Source organism: Lissotriton vulgaris, chromosome 8 (assembly GCF_964263255.1).
Source record: "Lissotriton vulgaris chromosome 8, aLisVul1.2, whole genome shotgun sequence".
Taxonomy (NCBI): Eukaryota; Metazoa; Chordata; class Amphibia; order Caudata; family Salamandridae; genus Lissotriton; species Lissotriton vulgaris.
Window position 1 is genome coordinate 696,347,254 of NC_141696.1, and position 26,069 is coordinate 696,373,322.

Below are 26,069 nucleotides of genomic sequence, written 5' to 3' on the forward strand. Positions count from 1 at the left end.
AAAATTGGCCTCAAAAACGAAATTGTGTGTTTTGCATTAAATAAACAATTATAAGATGTTACAACATTTTCCTTAGATACATTGTGTTAGATATAAACAGGCAAACACATCATCTGAGTAAATTGGATGTTGCTGAACTAAAACACATATTATAGAAAATGCATTGAAATGCCTCAGTTTTAAAAAGACTGCCACCGTGCTTACATTTCAACACTAAAAAAGCTTTCCAACAGCTGTGTTTTAACTGCCACTGAGCAACAGCTGTTGTTTTGATTGTAGGCCACGGAGAGACAGGAATGTTGACTCAGCTAGGATTTTGTCAGTTAAACACAGGGTAAAATCCTGCATTTCAAACTGCTGTAACTGATGTTACAAAAATTAGGGTAATTATATTGGATAATAGGAAAACATTTAAAGTAGGGATTTCCTTTCTTAAGGCCTTTTTACATAAGCACATTCTTGGTTCTGATGTGAAATAATGATTGTCCTTTTAAAAAGTGGCGCAAAATGTTTCATGTTTCAAGTTAGGCTTCTGTGCTTAGGCTTATGAATGAATGCGTCTAAATATGATAGGCTAGAAAAGGAGCTTGCTTTTCCTATGTGGAATTAGCAAAATGATTGGTTTTATTAACCCTTTAACAGTGGCGGGAATTCCGCCGCGGTTTGGGCGAAATAAAAGGTGGGCGTGGTTCAGACGGCCCCTGGTCCTCCTCCACACATGCCCACCGTAACGTCCGACGGCCCCCGGCCGTCCAACGCATCCAAGGGGTTAAAAGAAAAGTGCTTTTAAATTCATTTTTTAATATTTATTAAGCTTAATACTCATACTGTGACCTCCTAGCATTAAAATTAAATGTAAGTTGTGTTGTACGGCATAATGAGGAAATTTGCATATGAAATATCACTCTGCACAGGCGTAAAAAACTCATTTTTATAAGGGTATATATTAAATAGTTCTGATTTCCCATTCCTGGGCTAGCTAGAGAACACTCTGGGGATTCCTATTATGCAAAAAAAATGATAGGATATTCATTTTTAAGCGCCCCAAATATCAAAGTCGAAATTAGGCAAAATTCACTAATTTGAAAACAAATTCTGCATTCTGCTTTTAAAGTGCCTTAGGCTTCACTAAATGCATACATTTAGGTATAAAACAAATAGCTGACCTCTATATTGTTAGACAAGTATACTGCACACTTCTTACAATTGAAAATAAATATAAAAAAACAGCAGAAAATATTTTTTTTTAACTCTAAACTGACAAACAGGGGGATAAGTGCTTTCCAGATTTCTGTCTCTAGTGTGACTTTGAATTGGGCAAGCCACATGGAAAATTTGCACACAGAATAGGACAGCTGGGAAGACTTAAAATTCAGTTCTATATTTAGAAGCCTGGCAGGGCTCCCAGAGCAAGGTCTGCTTTGACATTTTGACATCTAAAACATTTTGAAAGACAAGATGGAAGCTCAGGGAAAGAAGGAGGAGTTTGCTTATTGTTTGTTTGCAAAAGCAAGTTTTTATGCACTCATATGAATATACCACAATACAATTGTATATATGACCTTGGCCATATATACAGCACTAATGCTTTTAGTTTGGCGCTTACTAGGGCTGAGCCAATGGGATTTAGTTTGACTTCATTTGCCCTTATATTACAACTAGTATACTTACTAAAGGGATTTGAGGTTGGGTATTCATGTTTTTAGCTTCAACGTACTATTTACCTCATATAACTTTGTTTATGCCCAGATGCTACAAGTAGGGGTTGATAGTGTTGACAGAAGTGAAGCCTGTTTCAGGTTTCCTACTGTCAAAATGGGGGAAGGAGGCTAGCTTCTCTACAAATTAAGGCTAGGTAAAATGTATGTTGCTCTCTCTTTTTTTCAATTTATTTTTTAGCCTGTCTAAGTTGTCCCTGAAATAGCAATGATACATTTAATTGGCTATTCAGTAATACTGTTTTAAACATTGTTAGCATTAATAAAATGAATAAGTATATATGTTATGTTACTGGCCATCCTGTTTGATGAAATTATGACAGGATCAGTAGTCTAGATTGTTGTTCCCTTATTTTGATCTTTGAGGAGAAATAGATGCGGGTAGTTTTTGTTCTAAAATTCTTAGGTGATAACACCATTATTGTGTGTTATTCTCATGCTACATAGTTTTGCAAGGGCATTGCTAGTTTTTATTAGCTAGTCTGTGTAAATAAACTGACAGTCCTTATTAGAGCTGATGTTGCATAGTTTGGATCATGAAAAGTAGAACACAGGGAAGATGCCCATGTGATCCTTAGCAAAAAAAATTTGAAGGAAATGTTGCTTTATAGAGAAGAAACCCTGTGAAATTAGCAGTTTTAGATTTTCCTGTTGCTCCTATAATATGAGAGCATGGTCCTAAGCGTACAATGTAGGTGCTTTTATTAAGAAGAATCATTTTAGAAGTGTCTGCAGTCCTGTACAAGTAGTTTAAAATCTATAAGTAAAAGTGTAGAATATTTTCTTTTTTATCTTGAGGGTTTTCAGATTAGTACACAGGAATACACCAATGTAAAGATTTAGGGTATGTCTGTGTTGTTTTTCTCTTTTCCTCTGAGTTTAGTAAATGAGCACACACTTCCTTGGCTGCTTGGGATTGGGTGATGTATTACTCTTGTCAGTTCACCAAATAGTTCCTTTTATACTTGCCAATAGGTCTTGGCTGTTGTTTTTTTTACTCTCTCATAGATAGATGAAAGTGTTTCTTGGGTGCCTTGCTAATATATGGGGCGTCCCAAGGCTAGGAAGTATTCTGAGACTATCCTCTCTGTTGATAGACTGTATCTGTGTCTTGTCTAAAGACCTTTTGTTCTGTCCACCAATAGATATTTGCTGCCTTACAACCATTGCCTGAGGGGCCCGGACATCAGATTCGGCCTGGGGAGTAAGTGTCAGCACCAGTTCAGCTTGAAGCCAAAGTGAAGATAACCAGCACAGGCATTGCAGGCAACCAGGACCTCAGTGAAGGCGGAAACCCTGAGATGAAATGTGTACCCCTGCCACTGTCTTGGGCGAAAGACGGGGTCACAAATCAGAAAGGAGAAATTGCGGATCAAGTATTTGATGCCCAGGTGAGAGTCACAGACCGACCAGAATGGCGAGGAGGCTTTACTTGAGGTGACCCCTTTTGAAACAAGGGTTCATTCAGAGCTCCTAGCATCTGGCCTCTGAATCCTGGTCCCAAAGTAAATGCAAGTTTGCTCCTTTGTTTGGTGGTCAAGAAATACCTGAGCACACTGGATGCAATGTGTGGCCCCAATGAATGAGCAGTGCGCCAGCAGAGCAATACAGGAGTTAGGGAAGGACTTGAGTTTAGGGTACAGGTGCTGTATCTCTGGTGCCTGTTAGATTGAAGTGAAGAAAACTGGTGCACTGCCTGAGACACTGGACAGGATCGCTAAGAGCATTTGTCCTGGTGGGTGACTACCCTATCCTGAAAGAAGAGACTTTTTCCTTGAAACTGGGCTGTGATTCTTGAGTTGCGAGTTGTGCAGCTCCACCATGGAAACAACAAAAGCCTGCCTGTGAGGCTCAAACGGACACAGGGAGAAGACTCCCTCTGGTTGGTTGTACAGCGGCTTCAATTTCCCCAAGGACTTCTTCTTTTTCTTGTTAATAATTTACCCCTTTGGATGTCCTGTTTTTAAGGAGGAGCAGACATTTGCAGCTCATTATCCTAATTCCTATGGCCCTGTGTGGTCCTCCTGGTCCCAAATAAAATTGATGTTCTAGCCCTCATAAAGGAAACAATGGAAAAGTTTACTAAAAATGTTTTAACAAATAGATTACTTCCACAGGGCCCGGTTCTTCAGATCACCCCACGTCCCAAACGATATTCACTGGCCTCTGCGAAAGCTACTAACCTGTGAGTCTCTGATCCCGCAAGAGCCTTTCCCCGCATAGTCTCGCTCCTGGACTTGGTTGATCTGGGGGATGATCACGCTGTGACACTTGGGGCCCCTGAGCTTTTTGATTACGCTTGGCGGACTCACGCTGGATCCTACCAGTGACGGATTCTGGGCAGCTTCCACTTCCGGGCGGAACTGGGTGACCTACACGCTAAGATCATTGCCCCGATTTCCATTTGTGACTACACTGCTCGGTGGGGTCCGTTGGCCCTCCACTGGCCCCTGCTCACACGTCAACTCCAACTGTCCTCCCCTGGCTGTGCCCCTTCACTATCCTGCAGCATGGGCCATAAAGATCCCAAGCAAAGGACTATACCCTTTGGGAAAGCTGCTGACAACGCGACCGACGACCCCACTGACATGGCGGACGGACCCCATGGAGTCGAAGACACGGAAAATCCTCATTCTCTGTCAGCTGCTATGCTCCAGGAGATGAGACCAGGATTTTGTGTCCTGGACGGCAGGTTTGACGCCTTGAATAAAAGCCTGGCGGATATGGGTGCTAAGGTGCAGGCACATGACCGACGGTTGGACGTGGCGGAGGCTAGGATATCAGATGTGGAGGATGGCGCGACACAGTCCCAGAAGCCACTGGACAGAGTGGAGCGAATCTTGAAGGAGGTAGCGATTAAGATTGAGGACCTGGAAGCGTGCAATCGGCGCAACAACGTACACATTCTGGGCGTACCAGAGACAGCCACGGCTGGTCGCATGGAAGTCTTTATTGAACAACTGCTATCTGATCTATTTGGCAGGGAGTGCTTCACTCCGGGGTTTGTGGTAGAACGCGCCCACAGATCGTTGGGCCCCGCCCCAATCTTGGTCTGCCTCAGAGACCCATCAGTGCACGAATTATTAACTTCAGGGATCGTGACTCCATTTTGCGTGCCGCCAGTGCCGGCTGTGCGGCACCCGCTCCCCCCTTCACTTCTCAGGCTCAATAGTCATAACACGGCAGTCGGGCCCTTGGCGAGAGCCCTTGGACCCCATTCACTTCTACAAGCTGCACTGGGGTCCTAGTGATGCCACATCGCCCTGTGCCTGGCTAATGGGAGACCTGTCAGAGGTGCTGCTGCTGCTTCTCCCTCATGATATAGACAGCCATTACACTCGGTTATGGACGTTTTCAAACCTCCTGTGATACAGCACTATTACAGTGCTGCAATCCACCCTTCACTGTGGCCTTATACATCTGGCTCATTCATTACCCAGAGGTCACAAATAGATTACTTTCACAGGGCCCGGTTCTTCAGATCACCCCACATCCCAAACGATATTCACTGGCCTCTGCGAAAGCTACTAACCTGGGAGTCTCTGATCCCGCAAGAGCCTTTCCCTGCATTGTCTCGCTCCTGGACCTGGTTGATCTGGGGGATGATCACGCTGTGACACTTGGGGCCCCTGAGATTTTTGATTACGCTTGGCGGACTCACGCTGGATCCTACCAGTGATGGATTCTGGGCAGCTTCCACTTCCGGGCGCTTTAGAAGTGCAGTGGCAAGGTTCTGAACTATCCTTTTTTCCAGACTTCACTGTGATGGTACAGGACACGCCGCACATTTATTGGGGTAAAGGCTGCACTGAGAAATCTGGGGCTGCGGTATGGAATGCTATATCCTGCCAGACTTAACCTCATCACTGCGGCGTGAATTCCACCGCAGTGCTGAACATTCCGATCGCGGGCGTGGTCATGACAGCTCCCGGTCGTCATCAGCACACGCCCACCATGACTCATGACGGCCGGGAGCCGTCATGAGCATCGAAGAGGTTAAAGTCGATGTGAGAGGCCGTTCCGGTATATTTGACACCCCAAATGAAGCGCAGGAGTTCTGCCACACTTACAAAAAAAAATGATGGGTTGGCGGCAGCAGTGAGCGTATCTTCTACTCCTCTGAGCGCCTCCGAGGCCAGCATGGAACTCTTCTCCAATTCAGGGACTGGCTAATGTGACAGTTATGTATGGGCTTTCTGAGACTAATACTTTAGTGATGCTTTAGTTATGTGGTTTCTTCTCATTCATTGAAGTTATAACTTGTATGTCCGGCCGGCGTGGCGTTGCCACACCTCAAGGTGTATACCTGGTTTTTGTTTCTATTTTGTCAGAAATTGTGGTGTCGGTTTGCTATTTTCACTTCTAGTTTTGCATACCATTGGAACCGCCAGATGTTCCGATGGGCTTGGTTTTGCCTCGCTAGGGGATGGGTGAGGCTGGGTGATGGGTGGTGGAGGGAAGGTTTACAGTATGTTCAATGTTTTCAGGGAATGGATACACAGGTCATTGTCACAAGGCGTTTGGTTAGCTTCTCTACACATAAATATAATATCACAGTCATATTATGGCACAGTTAGGTAACTTGTCTGGTCCTTCCGGGCTGTCCCTTATGTCGTGGAATGTCAGGGACCTCAATAACACCCGTAAATGACGCCAAGTGATCACCTACTTACTACGCCATAATTTCGATTTAGCCTGCCTCCAGGAAACACACTTTTCCAAATCCGACAATTCTCCAGTAGGTGCGAGCTGGGGAGTACACAGGTATTTTTTTAACTATAGTAGTTACGCTAGGCGGGCTCACCATACTTATCCACAAAAGGATTCCCTTTTCTCTGGGTAGAGTGATTGAGGATTGTGAGGGCCATTTCTTGATTGTCACAGGTACTTTAATGGATCATTTTGTTGCAGTAATAGTCATTTTTGGCCCCAATGCAGACTCCCCGGAGTTCTTTCATTCCTTACAGGTACACTTGCTGACGTTAAACTCCTGTTTAATTATTATGGGAGGCAATTTCAACTTATTGTTAGATCCCGTCAGAGTCAGTACTTCTTCCTCTCCAGACACCAAAACCCGCTCTTGCCTTGCATTACGAGACATTTGCCAGCAATTCTCTTTAGTAGACGTTGAGCGCACACACAATTCTGCTACTACTTCGTATACACACTATTCTGGCTACCATAACACCTGGACTAGAATCGATTATTGACTGGTTTTCACTGGTTGGTTCCTGGCGCTCAATACCCTACCACGGACCTACTCGGATCACTCCCCCGTGGTGTTGAGGCTTGCTATCCCGCCGCCTGGGGTATTCAAACGACAGTGGAGATTCCTGAGTAGAGCACTTCAAGACCAGGTGTTCCTTGAAGATGTTAGGGTTGCCATAGAGGACTACTTTGAACTTAACACCGGATTGGTGGATACATGGGTGGTCCTCTGGGAGGGTTTTAAAGATTATATTCGTGGGGGTTTGTATTGCCAAAAATTCAGGTGTCCTGAAAGACTTGCGTAATTCCCTAGCACGTATTGAGAAGGACATCTTGCTGCTAGATGCAGAGATTCTTGAGAATGCCTCAGTTGAGGCAGAAAGTCGGCGCCTGGCACTATTGGTGGATTTCCGGGATGCAGCAGATAGGGAGTTATTGTACTTGGGTAAATATCACACGGCCAGGAGATATGGTGAGGGCGAGCGTCCTGCTAGAATTCTAGCACAAATACTCCGCCCCCCTTATAGCAGAGCATACATTACTGAAATCAAAACCTCTGCTGGTCAATCTGTATATTCTACCCCAGAGATAAGTAATACGTTCTTGACCCATTTCAAATCCCTATACAGTTCCAGAATAGACGGCGATCTTAGCGCTCAGGAAGACTACTTATCAGAAATTGCACTGGTTTATCTCGAGAAGCATATGCAGGACTTCCTGGCCATTCCGATTTCCCAAGATTGTGTTGTGGAAGCCATCGATGCATTACGGGGTTCCTCTGCTCCGGGTCTAGATGGGTCAAGGCATACAAAGGCGTTCTGGTCCCCCGATTGATAGAGGTTTACAAAGAAGCGTTGGAAAAGCACATTCTTCCTCCTACTTTTAGAGAGGCCGTTATCATACTACTCCCTAAACCTGGTAAAGACCCTTCTCAGTGTGGCTCATATAGGCTCCTTTCTTTATTGAATCTGAATTACAAAATACTAGCTAAGATGATTGCAATCAGGCTCACTTTGTTAATGGAGTACATTATTTCCCCTGCACAGTCCGGGTTCGTTCCACATCACTCCACTTCATTTAATCTACGGACCCTTTTTTCAGTTAAACACAGGATAGATCCAATGGTCCCGGCAGTGGCTCTGCTATTAGATACCGAAAAAGCTTTTGATTCCTTGGAATGGCCCTTTTTTATTTCAATGATGCGCCGCATGGGGATGCCGGAGGGTTTTGTTGCAACTACAGCTCTCTTATACACTAGCCCCACTGCTAGGCTGCGCGTCAATGGCACACTGTCTCAACCCTTTCAATTGGCCCGTGGAACAAGTCAGGGATGCCCTTTATCTCTATTATTGTTTATTTTAGCCATGGACCCCTTAGTAAGACATTTTCAGGAACATCACCTGCACCGAGGATTATAGTTCAATACTGGTCCGTTATTGGTATCACTTTATGCAGATGATACCATTCTATATGTAAGGCATCCACAGACTAACCTTGAACCAATTATTAGGGAAAGTTAGCGATTTGGCCTTTTCTCTGGGCTTGGCATAAACTGGCACAAGTCTGTAATCATTCCTTTGAAGCACAACACGGCTCCATGGGACTGGGGATATCCACTTGAGTGGTGTCGCAATACAGTCAAATATCTCAGCATCCATATACATATGGACACAGCCACTATAATTAAGCTAAATTATGGACGAGCAGTTAGCTCTTTGGAGGCGCAGGTAGAGAGATGGCTTTGTCTTCCTTTGTCTATGGCAGGTAGGGTCGCCATTATCAAAATGATAGTGTTGCCCAAATTTCTCTATCTTTTCAACAATATTCCCATTCCCCTCACTCAAGCCTTTTTCCTGCAGCTCCGGCAAACACCTTGTAAGATTGGTTTGGGGGGGGCAGGCGGCCTAAGGTTGCTTGGCAGATCTTGACTCTCCCGAATGAAAGGGGAGGCTTTGGCGTTCCAGATATGTATTTATAGGTCTTAACAGCGCAGTGCAGTTATGCTTATGCTTGCTATCACCCGGATGCCCGGATCCCCTCCTGAGACCGGAGGCGGACCTAGTAATCCCTCTGAAATTGTCCACAGTACTTCCCAAGGGGATCCCCAGAGACCCAATTGACATACAAACAGTGTCCACTACTAGCTGGGCATGGGAGAAGCTACGTAGGCTGCTGGGGCTGGATCTTCTCTATTCACCCGCGTTGCTGCTTCCAAACCCCCCCAAGCGGACTTTGCCCATTTAACATGGACATGTCCAAAACTACAGCTGTATAGGGAACAGGTACATGCTACATTAGGTGAAATGACCTCCCTGTTGCTTATCCCCACTCCAGAGAGCGCACTCATGGGTTTCATGACCAACTTTCCTAAAAAGATAAGAAGGTTTGCTGCTCTTGGGTTTTTGCTAGCTAAGCGGGAAATAGCGCTAGTATGGGGCAGGAGGACAGCTCCAACATTGAAGGCCTGGCTGTGCAGCCTTGCTTATTGTAACGTAAATAGCTAAATCTACGCTTCACTAATGCCAAGCTCCTCACGCCCTAAAGACATATGGGGCCCATATAGGTCGTATATCGCCGAGAGATGCAGAGACACTGACACACAGCTTGAAAGCGGCATTGTGCCGGAAGGGGTGGGGTGAAATAATATGACATTGGCATGCAATTTTGTTTTTTTGGTGTATTCTAAAATTGCACTTTTGTATTACCCTTATTGCATTATATACAATATATTACAGATGCTGTCAGTGCCATGATATACGAAGTTAAATCACGTTAATGCATTGCTGATTGAATATACTAGAACTATGAAGCCTGTTTTCTTCCTTTGCCCTTTGGACAGATTTTTGCTCTACTGTTGCCAAATGCTGTGATACAGATGTCGCAAAATATATTTGACATGGGACACTAATCCTGACAATGTACCACTTCAACATTGTTTCCTGATTATTGTGTATGAAAACTGAAAATAAATATTTAAAAAAATCAAGACACATTGGATTTATGCAGTTTGTTGAAGGGATGAGGGTGTGACCGTGTATTATAAGAAATAACATACACTCTGCCGTGCGTTAAAAGGATGATGCGAGTCAGTTCGTTCCATGACCTAATAAAGGAACTTGGCTTTTGGCCTTATTCCTCTGTACGGCTTCAAACTCCATGGTGGCTTGCAATCTTCTTATAATGTACAACACAGGGTACTTTATTCCATATACAATGCAGATACAAGGTGCCAGTGTCACAAGGAATAGATGGGTTAATGTACCTGCTACACGGAATAAAGAGATAGATAGATAGATAGATAGATAGATAGATAGATAGATAGATAGATAGATAGATAGATAGATAGATAGATAGATAGATAGATAGATAGATAGATAGATAGATAGATAGATAGATAGATAGATAGATAGATAGATAGATAGATAGATAGAGTGCTGTGTGTGTGTGAGACTTCAAGATGTTATTTCATGTGTTTCATATGGAATTATGTACTTAACAAAAAGAAGCAGCAGAGCTCACGACACAAACATTTTAATTTCAGTAGAAGCAAATCTGATTTAAGGCACTGAACACACAACAGCATTTAGTGCGTGTGGCCTGTTTGCAACAGGTTTACAAAAAACGGAATGTGATGGTTAAGAGGGGAATGCCAACTTTCTATTGGAACTCTACTAGAAACCACGCGTTAAAGTAAGCTCACGCATTACGCCTTTTTTTTTATTACACATTCACAACATAAGCTATAGGTACATACGTCAGTTTGCCTATTATCACTCAACTTTGTTCACATGCCAAACCCTTGATTAGAGCCATACAGGTATCTTCGGGGACCTTGGGGCATCACACTTCACTTATCTGCATGTCTTGCACTGACAGTCGGGTCTTGGCACACAGAGATGGGCTTCGTCAAAGTCACGTTTTGCAGCAGCACTCATTGCACAGGTGCATGCATGTGCACGTTTCCTTTTCTGTGTGTGTTCTGAACTACACATCCTCCCACAGGTCAGGGAAAACACATGCATCACACACATGCTGGTGACTCTCTGTGATACGTTGTAGAGAACCCTTTCACTCTCCAACCTCTGCCTCTCCCATTTCTGACCTGAGATTCATGTTTTCTCTTATTTATATTCTAATTAGATACAAGAACGAACGAGTACAAACAGGGCCTGAGTCACATATCACAGTTGCACATGTGTAAAACTGAGAATATGTGTTCACACAAACTATTCATTTGTAATTGTACATCTTCTTAAGTACGTCATTATTCTAGCGGAGTATTAATTAGGAGTAAATCTGCTCTCATAGGCAGATAAGGGCATTCCATAGTGGAATGCACTGGAATGTTAGTACACATCCACACGTGTTATGCTGTAGATGCTCCACATGCCCATACCCTCATATTGGAAATGGTCAGAGATTTGCAATTGTAAAGGGGTGGATTAAATCTGTTTATAGGGTGGGAGATTGAAAGGGTACACCCTACAATTGGTGGGGTAGTGAAGGGAACAAGGTTTACCCACTGGGAAAGTTATGTTTCCGAGGCGAAAAAAAGGGGAAATATGTTACAAAAAGCAGTTTTTATCATCAGGCAAATTACTTTACACACGGAAATGTAGGTTATATACAGTTATGAACCTGGAAATGCCTATATACTGGGATAAATATTGGCAATTCTCCATCGTTTCTCTGGAAACCCGCAATTGTCAAACCTTCTCAAGAGCACTCCTAGCCACATCTGAGAATTTCAGAAATTTTTAAATCTACGCCGAGATTGAATATGCTGGGTTGTCAACCACCACTTCACCTCTAGCACAGGAAGGGGTTTACACTCTTAAAACACCTGGGTGTGTTATCTGTGCTACTTTAGAGTGTTCTCCCTCCGCAAGAAGTCTTCTCTCGACAGATTGTGAAGACATTTCTCTGGATCTCATGGGCAGATGAAGGCCATCCCGAGAAAACTGCTGTGCAGTTTACAAACACCCAAGACGAGGTATCTTCTTCCGTTATAAACCACCTGTGCTGTTTCAGATGGTAACTGCTTTGCAAAATGAAATGAAGTCTCACATGCAGAGGCCCAGCTGTAGGAAATCCATGAAAGTTCAAAAGGAGGCATCAGTGAAATAGCACCCCCCCCCCCACCACACCCTTTTTCATAGTTGTAGAAAACCAGTCTCCGCGCAAGGTTGAGAGAGGTCAGTGTCTTGATAACTAAACGTTCACACTGGCCAAACCAGAGGTCCCTTTGAAGCAAACCTATTTCACAAAGTGCAACCTTGACTTATCGTTGGTAAATTAGTAGAAAATGGATTGTAGGTGTTGTGTGTAACAACCAATCAAAACAACAACGCCACAGTAAATACTATGATGCTTACATTTACGAAACCAAATTTGATATAAATTATACCAATCTAGTGAGAAAAATAAAGCAAAAATCTAGACAAGTGGATGTTGTTTAATGGAAAAAAATAGTCCGGGGTAGGATAAATATCTTTCAAGAACTCCCTAGCACTTTACTTATATGTTTAAGTAGAAAGATAGAAAGAGTCAAAACAAATACAATTGACTTATCCAAAACAGCCAGGAAAGGGTACCTGTACACCAACGGTATTCACTAGGGAACCTCAGCCCAAGGGAGTTCCCAGAGGCTGGGTGAGAGCAAAGTCAATTACCTTGAGAAACACTGTTTCACTGTTGTGGTGTGGCAGGTATTCAAAGTTGTTTTCTCTTTAGGCCCCAGAGATCTTAACACTTCTGAAACAAGTTGTTGGGTTTTCCCCACCATCCCCGTGAGCCATTGATTGTAATGCAAGTATTTGTGAGCACTCGAAGATGGCACATCTATGGGCAAGTGTCAGCCTTCCATATAAACATCCACTCTACCATCAACTTTTGATAGGAGCAAGTCAGAGCAGGGATAATAACCCATACTCAATCCTTTTTCATTACATGCACTTGGTCATTCACAAAACCTTATTAGGTGTTTAAATAGCATGGCCTAAGCCCACAACAAGCATCAAACTCCTGTGCTAAGAACGGAGGAATGTTTACATAGTCTCTCTCATTCCGATCTTTAATACCTTTAAATATTTCTTCCCGCTCAATGAATGTGCCATAATTTCTTCATTCAATGCTCATATCCTCACTTGCCATGCTCTTAGCAACTAAAATCAGATTATTCCCATCCAAACACTTTGGCCCTCATTATGATGTCAGTCCAAGTTGCCTCCCACCGACACTGTTGCGGATTGGGATCCAACTGACCTCAGGTCGGCGGTTCCGAGCTTATTATTTGGATGCAACCACACAAGGTGCGGTCGGAAACATTCATTTTTCAATGGGAGCATGTGCGGCGGGCTGAAACAAGCTCCTTTTGAAAAATTGAAGTTTCTAAATATCCCTGCACCGTGTGGAAGGCACCGTGACATGCATGGATGTTTAGGGGGGCACCATAAGTGCCCCCGAGGGCCAAATGCAGAGGGGTAAGGGGGCCCTGATAGGGGCTCCCAAATTCAGTTTCCGACGTCCAATCCATGTCGGAAAGGTCAACGTGAATTGGATGTCGAAAAGCGTCATCATGATCCGAACGGTGGAAACGCCGTCCTTAAGGGATTATGAGGGTGTACCATCTGGCTGATGGGCTCCTTGAGCCTGTCGGAACTGTGTCGGATTCCCAGGCGGGTGTAAACTCGGACCGTCATCAACATAATACGGCGGTCAGACTTTAAATCTACAATGTCGATCGGAAAGCCTCCGGTTTCTGACCAAAATTGTAATTAGGCCCTAAATGTACACAACAGATATATTGCCTAAGGGTAACACACTAACTGAATGGACACATTAGCACACTAATTCCACTGAGTCATCACAATTCACTTCAAGGAACCCTGGCAGCATTAACATCCTCATCACTGTATGTCTTTACTGGCATGAGAGGCTCATTATCAACTTTGACGAGGTTGCACTTTCCCGAAAGTAATTATTGGGTGGGCTGGGACCAAATAAAAAATTCTTTTTAGGAATCTCTAACTCGCAACCTTTATAAATCACTATCACTGTACCCTAAGGTTAGTCAAACTTGCTGACGGTAATACATTGATTGGCTGTCTTCCATGTATGGGTGCCCTTATAGTTTACTACCTTAGTCAAATCTTGCATGTTTACCATACCTTCTACTACCACTCGCTCATGTCTGTAAATGTTTTATCTTTCAGCTAGCAATCTATTAGGTGGCTAGTAAAATATATTTGCATTAGACATATCTGAGAGTTTTCGAAGGTTCATGTTTTATGTTGTATTATTAAAATGAGGTGGGGCATGTTTTGAGTTCGCTCGTTCTGAGTTTCTCTCTTATACATTCACATGGCATCATCCAAAAAAAATCTGATTCTGGATCACGCCCACTTTAGAAACTTGCTTGCAAACTCAGAATTACCTCTCTCAAATATGTTCGAAATCTTTACTTTGGTTAATTGGGTCTATGTGGCTTGAATTAAATATCTTACAATCCACCCGTGGGAGACCAAACCCTATACTATTGTCAAATATATTTCCACAATTTATCTGGAACTAGTTGAAAAAGGCTTCTCAACTTTTACATGTGCATCTTTTTTCATATCATTCAATATGGCGGGCAAATTGTATCGATATTAGGTATTGCTATGCCTTAAATTTATTGAATACTCCTTATATAACCCCTCATTATCAATGTTCTATTAATTTCGATGAGGCTAGTAAAAGCAGTTTTAAAAACATTTTGACCCAGAGTTTTCGGATGCTGAAAGCATTTCTCCCAGAATTGAGGAATTACTTGGGAAGAATATCAGACATGGAATTACTGATTCTTGTATTGGGGTGGATGTTCCTCACACGTGAGATACCAGTACCTCCGGTGTCTGTAATTCACTAGACGGGAATAATTTGGCTCATTTCTATTGCCATTTGCTTTTTAACTTTAATTTATTCGGCGATGTAACAATTAAAAATGTGTTCACAAAACAATTTTAGCAGAACTATGTAAAACATTTGTTCACTGTAATATTTTGGAATAAATGTCTTCAGGCTAGAAATGTTGATTTTCAAATGAAGTTTAATCTTCACAAAGAATCTCATCCAACCAGGATAACAGCTAACTCCCATCTGATCTCTTCAAATTCTCTTATACTTAAGTTCTAGAATATACATACACACAACCATAGAGATAGAATAGAAACTCATCTCAAACCATAGAAAATAGAGAATGGTAGGATATCACACATTTCCCTTCCTCATAATAAAAATGAAAACAAGCTAACACATAGAGTTTAAGATTAAAGAAACAATATTGTAAATTACATTTCAAACGTAGTCCTTTAGATAACTAGAACATTTAGTAAGTCTGGAAGATCTCCTTAGTTCATCTGGGCGAGACTCCAAAACATCACCATATCCATTTATTTTCTGTTTGCTTCTTGATCCTGTCCTGTCTCCACCTTGTTCTTCCTCTAAACAACAAACTCCCTATCAAGGTTCCACACCCTATGATCATGAGTCTTAATTGCATTGGAAAAAACCTTAATAACAACTATGGGATACATATACTTGGGTTCTCCACTTCTGACAATACCAGGATGTCTGATGGCAACTAAATCACCAACAGCAACTTTTGTAGATTTCACAGCATTCCTTTTGTCAAAGTATTTTTTTCCTTTGTTCTGCTTTCCCTTTTACTTTATCCATAGCTTCTTTGTGATCATACGTTTCTTCTTTTCCTTTAGCTTGAACATATTCATGAAATCAAAAAGGTTCAAGTAAAGTATTCGGTACTCTACCTCTAAATAAAAGAAAATGTGTTTTTCCAGTTGTAGAATGTGGAGTAATTCTATATTCCTCCACCTTTCTGATGACCTCTTTTTTCCAATCTAGATTATGCGATTTAGACAAGTTTATAACTTCTTTGATCACTCTGTTAAATCTCTCCACCATCCCATTTCCCTCGGGATGGTAAAGAGAACGTTTTTTATGTATAATACCACATGCACTCAAAAATGTTTCCATCTCTTTCGAGATTAATTGCACGCCATTATCTGTTATTAACGTCTTTGGCATGCCTTCCCTAGCAAATAAAGACTTGAGACATGTAATAATAAATTTGGAATCAATGCTGTTCAAAAAAATGTCTCAGGCCACCGGGAAAACCTGTCAATGACGACCAAAATGAAGACTTGAGCATCTATAAAGTGCAAAGGACCTACTATGTCTAGTGCAACATCAATCCACGGACCTTTTGGATAACTTCTTATAATCATGAGTTAAACTCTTGTACTTCTTGATTTATCACTCATGTTGCAAGCATCGCAATCACTTATGATTCTCTCAACCATTTTATCCATTCCAGGCCACCAATATGAGAACGTATTCTTTCCTTGGTCTTGGTAATACCAGGGTGACTTAGATGAGCCAAGTGCACTATATCTTTCCTTATACTAGAAGGAGGAACAAGCTTAGTGCCCCTACATAAAATGTTTTCATCAACACTCAATTCATCTCTCACACACCAAAACGGTTTTGTGCCATCAGAACCCTTCTTGAATCCTTCCCACCTTTCCTTCATCAAATTCATTACCTCTTTGATTGTGACATCCGATTCAATTTCTTCAATCCATTTTCCTTTAGATATGCATTCAAAGTCAATTGCACACACACATTCAAATTCCTCCTCAACATCATCCTCTACTTCACACCCTGAAGGTACTAAACGTGACAAAGTATCTGCTATCCTATTATTTACTCCAGGAATATATTTTACTTTGAATGAATACTCCTGCAAACCGATAATCCATCTAGAGATGCGGCCTGAGATTAAATCCAGCCCTGTCTTTTCAAATATTTCAACTAACGGTTTATGATCCGATCTAACCTCGAATTCAAAACCCCATAAAAACATCCTCAGTTTTTTTATGGCCCAATAAATAGCTAAAGACTCACGCTCAACTACTGAGTAATGACTTTCTGCATCTCTCAAACTCATAGAAAGAAATAATACAGTACTTTCTCCACCAGGACCAACTTGTTGTAATACAGCTCCTAATCCCTTTTCACTTGCATCAGTTGTTAAAACAGATTTCCGTCTAGAGTCGAAACTTTCAAGAAACAGTGCACGACTTAGCTTATTCTTAATCGCACTAAACTCTTCTAGACACTTTTCTGACCATTCAAGATGCTTACCTTTCCCTAACAACGATCTCAAATTAGAAGTCATGTCAAAAAACCCTCCACAAATTTTGCATAATACTCAATCATGCCTAAAAAACTCATTAACTCTTCCTTACATGTAGGAACAGATACATTTTTAATAGCATCAATCATTTCTTCTTTAGGTCTTATTCCTTGTGCAGAAATGGTGTGACTCTAGTAATTCAGTGACTTCAAACTAAATTTACACTTTTCCAATGTGATGGTCAAATTACAATCACTCAACCTACTTAAAACTGATCTGAGTCGCTCATTGTGTTGAGATACATCATCACCATATATCAGCACATCATCTTGATATATGCACACACCTCCGAGACCCTTTAAGACTCCTTCCATTACACGCTGGAAAACTGAAGAGGCAGAAATTAATCCAAAAGGCATCCTTTTGAATCTAAATGCACCAAATGGAGTTATGAAAGCAGTGAAATCCCTACATGCCTCATCTAATTCCACCTGATGATTAGCTGAGGTCAGGTCTATCGTACTAAACACTCTTGCCCCACATAACAGCATTAGTAACATCTCATTGATATTGGGTAAAGGATATCTATCCACAATCACACACTTGTTTAATTGGCGTAAGTCTATGCACAAACGAAGCTCGCCATTAGGCTTGCATGCAGCGACCACAGAAGCAAGCCATTCAGTCCCTTCCACCTCTTCTATGATTCCACTTTCTTTTAATTTGCTAATTTCCTTCTCCATATCTTCCTTAACTGCAATGGGTACACTCCTCACCTTGCACGAAACCGGAATGGAGTTGTCCTTTAGTTTAATCTTATGTCTGTACCCTTTGAGACACCCAAGATCATGCCTAAAAACCTTTGCAAAATCTTTTTGAAGAGAATCAGCTAAACTCAACACTTAGGACACTTTGTACACTTTGACTTTTATCCCTTAACAAAATTCGAGGATTTGCATTTTTATCTCTTAACAAAATTTGAGGATTTGCATTAAGATCGAGATATATACCCATCTCTCTTTGATGAATCCAGCTTAATATGCTGTCACCTTTCCTTGAAATATAGATTTTTCCAGAGATCATCCTATCTTTGTACTCCATCAAACCATAGAAATAGCCATGTAATTTTATAGGATCACCGCCGTAAGCCACTGGAATAATATCAGGTTTGAACATTTTGATCTTACCCTTCAAACTGTTTACATACAAATCATTAGAGATGATGGTTATCTTTGCACCTGAATCAAATAACACTTTTGTGTTGCAACCATCTACCTTGATGACATCAAATGGACAAGATTTGGATTTTTTAGTCGTTACATTTTAAACCGATGATACTATCTGTCCGCACTCATAATCTTCATGACTCCCAGTACTATCATCATCATTGAACACGGCAATTCTTTTAACTCTAGGGGTTAATTTCCTTTTGCAGACTGATGAGAAATGACCCTTTTTTTACACTTTTTACAGGTGTTACCAAGAGCGGGACATCTCTTATCATTCGCTAAATGACCGATCTTGTCACATCTGAAACATTTTAGGACAGTATTGCCTCCATATTTCTTTTCCTTGCTAACATCGTCTTTTGCGTGTATCTTACTCCTAACATCCTGAAACTTGCCCATCATATTGCCCTTTACATTTACAGTGTGTACATTATTCTCACTCCCACTTTTTTTTTAATAATGGCAACACATTTTAAAGAATGTTCTATCCTTTTTGCAAACAGAATAACCTCATCAAGAGTCGGCTCATCACGCACCTTATCCATGTTACATCCTAACATAAACTGGTCACGAATGTGCTCATCCATTAACCGTTCAAATTTGCAGGACGAAGCAAATTTTCTTAAATCAGTTAAGTATGTTTCGATAGGGGGCTTGGCCAGCCAGCCACAATGGCGGTCGGCTGTGGCTAGAGCTCCGGGGCCGTCTGGGGGCAATCGCCTGGTCTAGAGCGTCTGGAGGGTCCCCACCTACAGCCGTAGTGGGAATCCTGCTGTGGGAACCCCCCGGGAGTCTCTGTGCGCCGCCAGGAGACATCGAAGACCGCAGAGCTTCTCGCGGAAGCTCGGGCCTGTCGCGGCCTCACCCGAGGTAGAAGCGGGGGACTGGGGTAAGAGCTGGGCCCGGACAGGCCCGGGTGAAAGGGACCAAAAAAGCCCGGTCTTGGGCCTCGAGGCCCCTCGATGGTACTCAGCACGTTCGAGAGCTGACTGTGTGCGTCGCTGCTGCCCAGGACACCTGCACTGGCCTGAAGTTGAGGGAGGGAGCGACGGTGCTGGGCTGCCTGTCCCGGACGGCCCAGAAAGGACTCGAGCTGCCAGCTGCTTTGGATCGGCGGGGACCCGGGTCCCCATTTGACATCTGAAGACCGGGGGCGCTGGCCTGGAGGAGAGGGGGCGACGCCAGCGGTGCTGAAGAGACAGGCCCCCGCGCTACATTGCTCACGGACCCCGCACTTGGGGGTGGACGGTGCGGAGGCCCCCCTGATCTCTTTCCCCCCGCTCCCAGCCAGACCCCGGTGTCGGCCTGGGGGCGGCGAGGAGTAGCAGCTGCGGACCTGCTCGAGAGGGGGGACTGACATTGTTGATGGTGCAGGACCCACCCTGGAGGGCCCCCCCGCATCGGTGTACCCTGCTGGCATGAAGGCCCAACCTATTGCCGGACAATACCTGGAGAGCAAGTAGGTGGGTCATGGGCGGTGGAGAGTGGATGTGGGGCCTCTGACACGTGAGCTCGTCGTTGGAGAGGGGTGAAGGGCTTTTGCCGCTGCGCCCCATCTGAGACTGTGATATTAGTCCCAGTCTGGGATGTGGAGGGTGGAGAACTTGGAGCGGCCTTGAGTGAATTTGTGGAGTGGCCGGCAGTGACAGGACGACTGGTCGACAGTTATTATTATAAGATTGCGGTGGGTACACCTCTCTACCCTCTTTGGTTTGCCGGATTGCTACTCTCCCTGCCTTGGAGTGTTGCACTGTAGCTTGCATCCCGGTGGGGTGGAGTCTGCGAGGTGGCACAGTGAGGTGCCGTACCCCACGGAAATATCTTATGCCATAGTGCCCTCGTTGGGTTATGCGAACACGACAAGAGTTGGACAGTCACTAACCTTCCTTGACATGGTCCGAAAGGGGGTGAGGGCACCGGAGGGCCGGGATGGCCCAGCAGTCGCGCAACATGCCCTGGACGCTGAGAAGGGAAGGGCCCTGTTGGGGACCACTGAGTCGACCCCTGCTGGAGAACAACAAGCTGACAAATTGGACTTGATACTGAAAGAGATCAGGGATTCCAGGTCGGCAATGGATCTACAGCTTGGGGCCCTCACCACCAATCTATCCCTGCTTAAGGCAGACCACAATAAACTGGCTGACAAGGTTAAAGATCACGGCCTTGCTGTTGCAGACCTTACCCCGATGTGGCGGACCATACTACGTCTATCCAGCAGCTACAGCAGCAGGTCGCCTCCCTGATGGACCGCGTGGAGGAGGCGGAGGGCCACAATCGACGCAATAACATCCGCGCCATTGGCCTTCCGGAGCGCTGCGAGGGGAACCACGCAGTGGACTTCATGGAACACTGGTTCTGAGACCACGTCACTGCAGATGGCCTATCGTCACACTTCTGTGTGGAGAGAGCGCACCGCATCCCCACTGGAAGGCCTAGACCAGGTCGCCCGCCTTGCCCCCTGATCGTACGGACACTAAATTATCGAGACAGGGATGTCCTCCTTCAAAAGGCGAGAGAGAAATCCCTCATACAATATGAGAACCGACGAATATCCCTTTATCCGGACTAAACCAACGTGGTACAAAAGCAACGTACTTCATACATGGAGGTGAAAAAGAAACTCCAAAAGGCCAAGTTGAAATACGCGTTATTGTTCCCTACTCGACTAAAGATCGTGTATGATAAAAAAACGCATTTCTTTGAGAGTCCCAGTGATGTAGAGGAATGGCTGGAAGTAATTGGCATTGACGGCAGCCAGGATGCTACCCAGGACACACCTACCGGTGAATCGAGGAGAGGTTCAGGACAAGACGACAGAGACTCTCCTGTCCCAGGAAGAAGATTGGAACGACGCGGCCCGTCGCGGGAGCAACAGAAGGAAGATCAGCTGGGAGTCATTGCTATGGTGGGCAATTTTTGGGAGGACCAGGAGAAGACTAGCACGGACACGGATGACAGCACGATTCACTCTTACTCGGACCACAGCGGGGTCCTGTTTCCAACCATCACACCCAGAGCGGCAGACGATATGCTGGACAACTAAGAGGACATAAGGCCCGGCTTGGAGCGGACAGATTACTTGATGACTTTTGGTATCCTTTTGTGACAACTGGATGTTACTTGTAATTTTGGCACACAGGGGGGTACCGGGGGGCTGGGGAACTGTATTTATTTTTGATTTCATGGGGCGGAGCCTGGGGAGGGCTCGCTCCGCCGCAGAGTGGGATTCAGGGGCGGGGCCACCTTGGTTTGCTGCACCCCTATAGGTCTTTATGTCCCCCTTCTAGGGACCTCCAGTCGGTAACTAAGAATAGGCTCCTGATAATAATGCCCCTAGGCCGGTTAACTGTTGAGCCAGCTGCACCTGGTCTGACAGTTAAGATGACTAGAATAGTGCTTGGCCACACCCCCAATGGCGTATGCACTTGTGTTTGGATTACTATGTTTATGATTTTTCTGTTCAGCTCAGCACTGTTAATTTGCTGCGCCAAGTTAGTTCTGTTTTTGGAAGGGAATAAAGAAGTCTCCTGGTTGATATTCACATTATGTCTTGGGAAGGTCCTACTAACACTCCGAGATCAGATAGAAGGGAATTATGGCTGAAGTAGTAGGATCCTATAGATTTGCTACCTGGAATGTGCTTGGGCTCGGTGCGATACAGAAAAGGCATCGGATACATGCGGTTTTTTTTGCGGCAACACACACAGATTACATTTTTGCAGGAATCCCACCTAACGGCATCCAAAGCTCAGAGACTGAGAAAGATATAGAGGGGTACTATTTATTCCAAGTCCTATTCCGACTTTATCAGAGGGGCGACCATTTGGGTCCGACGCGGTACACCCTTTGTAGAGATAGAGAGGAAGGTAGATGATCAGGGGAGGTACATTATTGTGAAAGGCACACTAGATGGCACATTACTAGTTATCTGCAGTATATACGCCCTGAATTTTGACCAAGATACATTTCTTTTGTAAGGTGGGTCGGACATTGTCGGACTGGGTGGATATCCCCTGGATCTTGGGCGGGGACTGGAACATGGTATTAGACATGGCCCTGGATAGATCGCATCCCCCTCTCCAGATGGCTGGGGTAACAAAATTGGCTGAGATTGGGCTGCGGGCTGGGGACTGGTTGATGCCTGGCGAGAGTTAAACCCGACTCACAAAGAGTATCCCTATTATTCCCCAGTACATAACCTACACACATGGATTGACAGATTTCTGTGTTCCATATCCTTAGTGCCAAAGATTAGTAGCTCGGATTATTTAGCCAAAACTTTCTCCGATCAAAGACCTCTGACACTTGACCTCCTCTGGGGTAGGGTGCCATCCCAGGTGCCCACCTGGCGACTTAACCCGCTACTTTTGGAAGATGGCCCCTTTCATACATCCCTGTCTGATACTTCAAATAGTTACTTTCTCGAAAACTGGGACTCCGCAACGTCCAACCTGGTGGTATGGGATGCCATCAAAGTAGTAATACGGGGTGCTGCCATTGGTCAGTTAGTAGGGGCCCAGCAAGAAATTCATAAGAGACTCTGCGAAGTCGAGAACCGACTGAAAACACTGGAGAGGGAGGCAGGTATAGACCCAGGGAGGAAGGGTGAACTGCAGGCAGGGAACATTGACCATGCAGAAATATTAGAAACACTGAGGACCATTGACCATAAAGAATATTTACGCCGTCAACATGCTGATGCCAACCAATCAGGCACTTTATTGGCCCGCCTGGTGCGAGATCGTCCGGACCCCCCGTGATCACCTGGTTCCTTGGAAGGTCGAGCGGTATAGTCCACACGCAGTTCGAGATTAACAGGGCGTTCCATGACCACTTGCGAGATACCCAGACCGTTTGGCAGAGTTCCTCCATGATCTGCCTTTTCCGGTCCTGTCAAATGACTTACAGAAGGAGGTTGGTGGCACCATAACACAACAGGAAATTTGTGCTGCCATCCGGTCCCTCAATCGAAATAAGACACCAGGCATGGACGGGCTCCCAGTAGAGTTTTACCAGACATACTCCAAAATCCTGGGGCCCATCCTGGAAAAGGTATATAAGGCGGCATTTGAGGAGCGTCACTTGCCCGCATCAACGATGCAAGCCCTGGTCACATCCATACCCAAGCCGGGAAGGGATACGCTCGAAATGACTAATTATAGGCCCCTATCAATGCTCTCAACGGAGTACAAGATCCTCAGTAAGGCTATTGCTTTACAGATACAACCTCATCTTCCCGCTCTGGTACACCCGGACCAATGCGGTTTTCTCCTGGGAAGGAGTACATCCCAGAACACGCGGAGACTCCATGCCCTTATGACTGCCACACCACAGGAATACTCCCAGGCAGGCTGTATAGCACTGGACCTCAAACAAGCGTTCGACTCTCTGTCGTGGGCATTTATGTTTGAAACCTTGCGGTGTTTTGGCTTTCCCGATTCCTTACTGAAATGGGTAAGACTACTCTACACGGATCCCTCTGCCTGAGCACGTACAGGTCGGTACATTTCAGACAGCTACCAAGTATACAGAGGCACCCGACAGGGTTGCCCCTTTCGGCAATTTTGTTTGTAATAGCACTGGAGCCCCTAGCCATAAACCTTCGGGCTCATGGGGATCAGATGGGTATTTCGATTGGGGGAACACACAACCCGATATCCATATACTCAGAAGATATCTTATTGTACTTTCGTGACCTAGAAGAGGATCACTCGACTATATCTGATGTTTTTAGCCGGTTTGAAGAGGTATCCGGCCTAGCCATTAACCCTGGAAAGTCCACTGGTTTTTATTTTAGAGAATCGCAACACCCCCCTCTCCTCTAATTTGGGAGATACCAGATCCCGATAGCCCAGACTACGTTCAGATATCTGGGTATACAAGTATATAGACTGCCTGAGGACCAGATTGAGGGCAATGTCAGAAGAGCCATTACTAGCCTCCGCAGCAGTGTGGGGTTTTGGACGTCCTTACCCCTATCCGTCATGGGTAGAATCGCCATTTCGAAGATGGTCATGCTCCCCCGCATGCTATATTATTTTGTTAATTTGCCAGTCATTCTCCCACAACAGATATTTAATACATTGAATACGATCTTGATAAATCTCATCTGGGATTCCGGACGGAGACGTATTAGTCTCCAAAAGCTTCAACTAGGGACCAGATTAGGAGGCCTAGGGGTGCTTGACCTTCGTGGGTATTAGTATGCCAGTCAACTCCAGTGGCTTGCACGATGGGTAGCGGGCAGGAATCTACACAATATTGATTTCACGGCAGACCGGCTGGCACGGGGAGAACTGCACTCCCTGTTATTGCCCAGAAGTAAGCTCCCTCCGGATTGCCATCCTCTCCTGCGCACAGCCCTGATGCGCTGGAAGAAGGCACTAGCATATACATCAGCGACAGTGCCCTTCGCGGAGAACGTCCCCCTGTTAGGCATTCCAACACCGCAGGGTAGACTCACAGAGCGCAGACTACGGCCCTGGGCAGAAGCTGGGGTGGAAGATGTGGGCACCTTTTTTAGGGACGACACTTTGATGGATCATGACTCCTTTCTGCAGGGCACGGGTGCTCCCCAGAGGTTGTACCTGCTGCACGCTACAGTGTGCCACTATGTAAGACATACCTGGGCTCCACAAAGACTTAATCCTACGCAACACAAATTGGTCCACTTGCTCTATTATATGGGAGCGGGCGGCCATTTGGTACGGTGGCTTTACACGGGGATCAGAGGACATGCAGCTATTCCACTTACTACACTTAGAGACAAATGGGTACAGGACACAGGAGAGGTACTGTCTGATAAGGCTTGGGAGATTGTTCTTGAGCATCCCAAGAAGGTGTTGAGGAATGTCAAATTTAAATTCATACAGGTTATGGTGCTCCATAGGGCGTACCTTACCCCCAGAGGCTGCACAGAATGTTCCCAGACTCCCCCTACTTAACCCATGTTGTAAAGAGGATGAGGCTGGCTTTCTCCACATGCTATGGGCATGTCTGCGACTGTGAAGTTATTGGGCAGGGATTTGCCAGGTACTGCGTACAGTTACCGCCCTGCCAGTGCCAGAGGACGCTCTGTATTGTTTAGTGGGGTCCCGTAAACATTCTCAAAAATAAAAAGCTAATTTGAAGGTCCTAGACTTGGCCCTGTTATTAGCAGTCAGAGCTTTAACGATGAGATGGAAGTCCCCCAGAACACCCAGAATATCTTTGTGGCAGTCTGACCTGATGAGGTGGGGCAGGGCGGAGGGTGCGGTGTTGAGACAGGAAGAGGAGAGAGGACAAAGAAAGCATCCCATAGTGCAAGACTGGGAAATTATGCTGTTAGAATTGGAAGAGATGGAATTGACACCATCACAGGCAGATGGGATGTAAACTGAAGATGAATGCATGGTGTGCCAGTGTGTGTAGTCTAGGAGAACAAGAGCCCACAAACGCACAGGTTTAGTTTTCTGTAACCCTTACAATGTATTGAGTTAGCTCGACAACACCGTTAAGGAGTGCCACATTCTGGATTTATTATGACCAGGAGACGTACGGAGCAGGGGTGGGAGTTGTGGGGAGGGAGGGAAGGGTCGGGGTTTGATTTTTTTCTATTTTCAGGTTTTTGGGCTTGTTAATAACATGCTGTACTGAATAATGTTGCTCATGCAAGTGCTACTATAGAATAGCATATCAAAAAAGTGTACGGAATATCATACATTCCTGTTTTCTTCT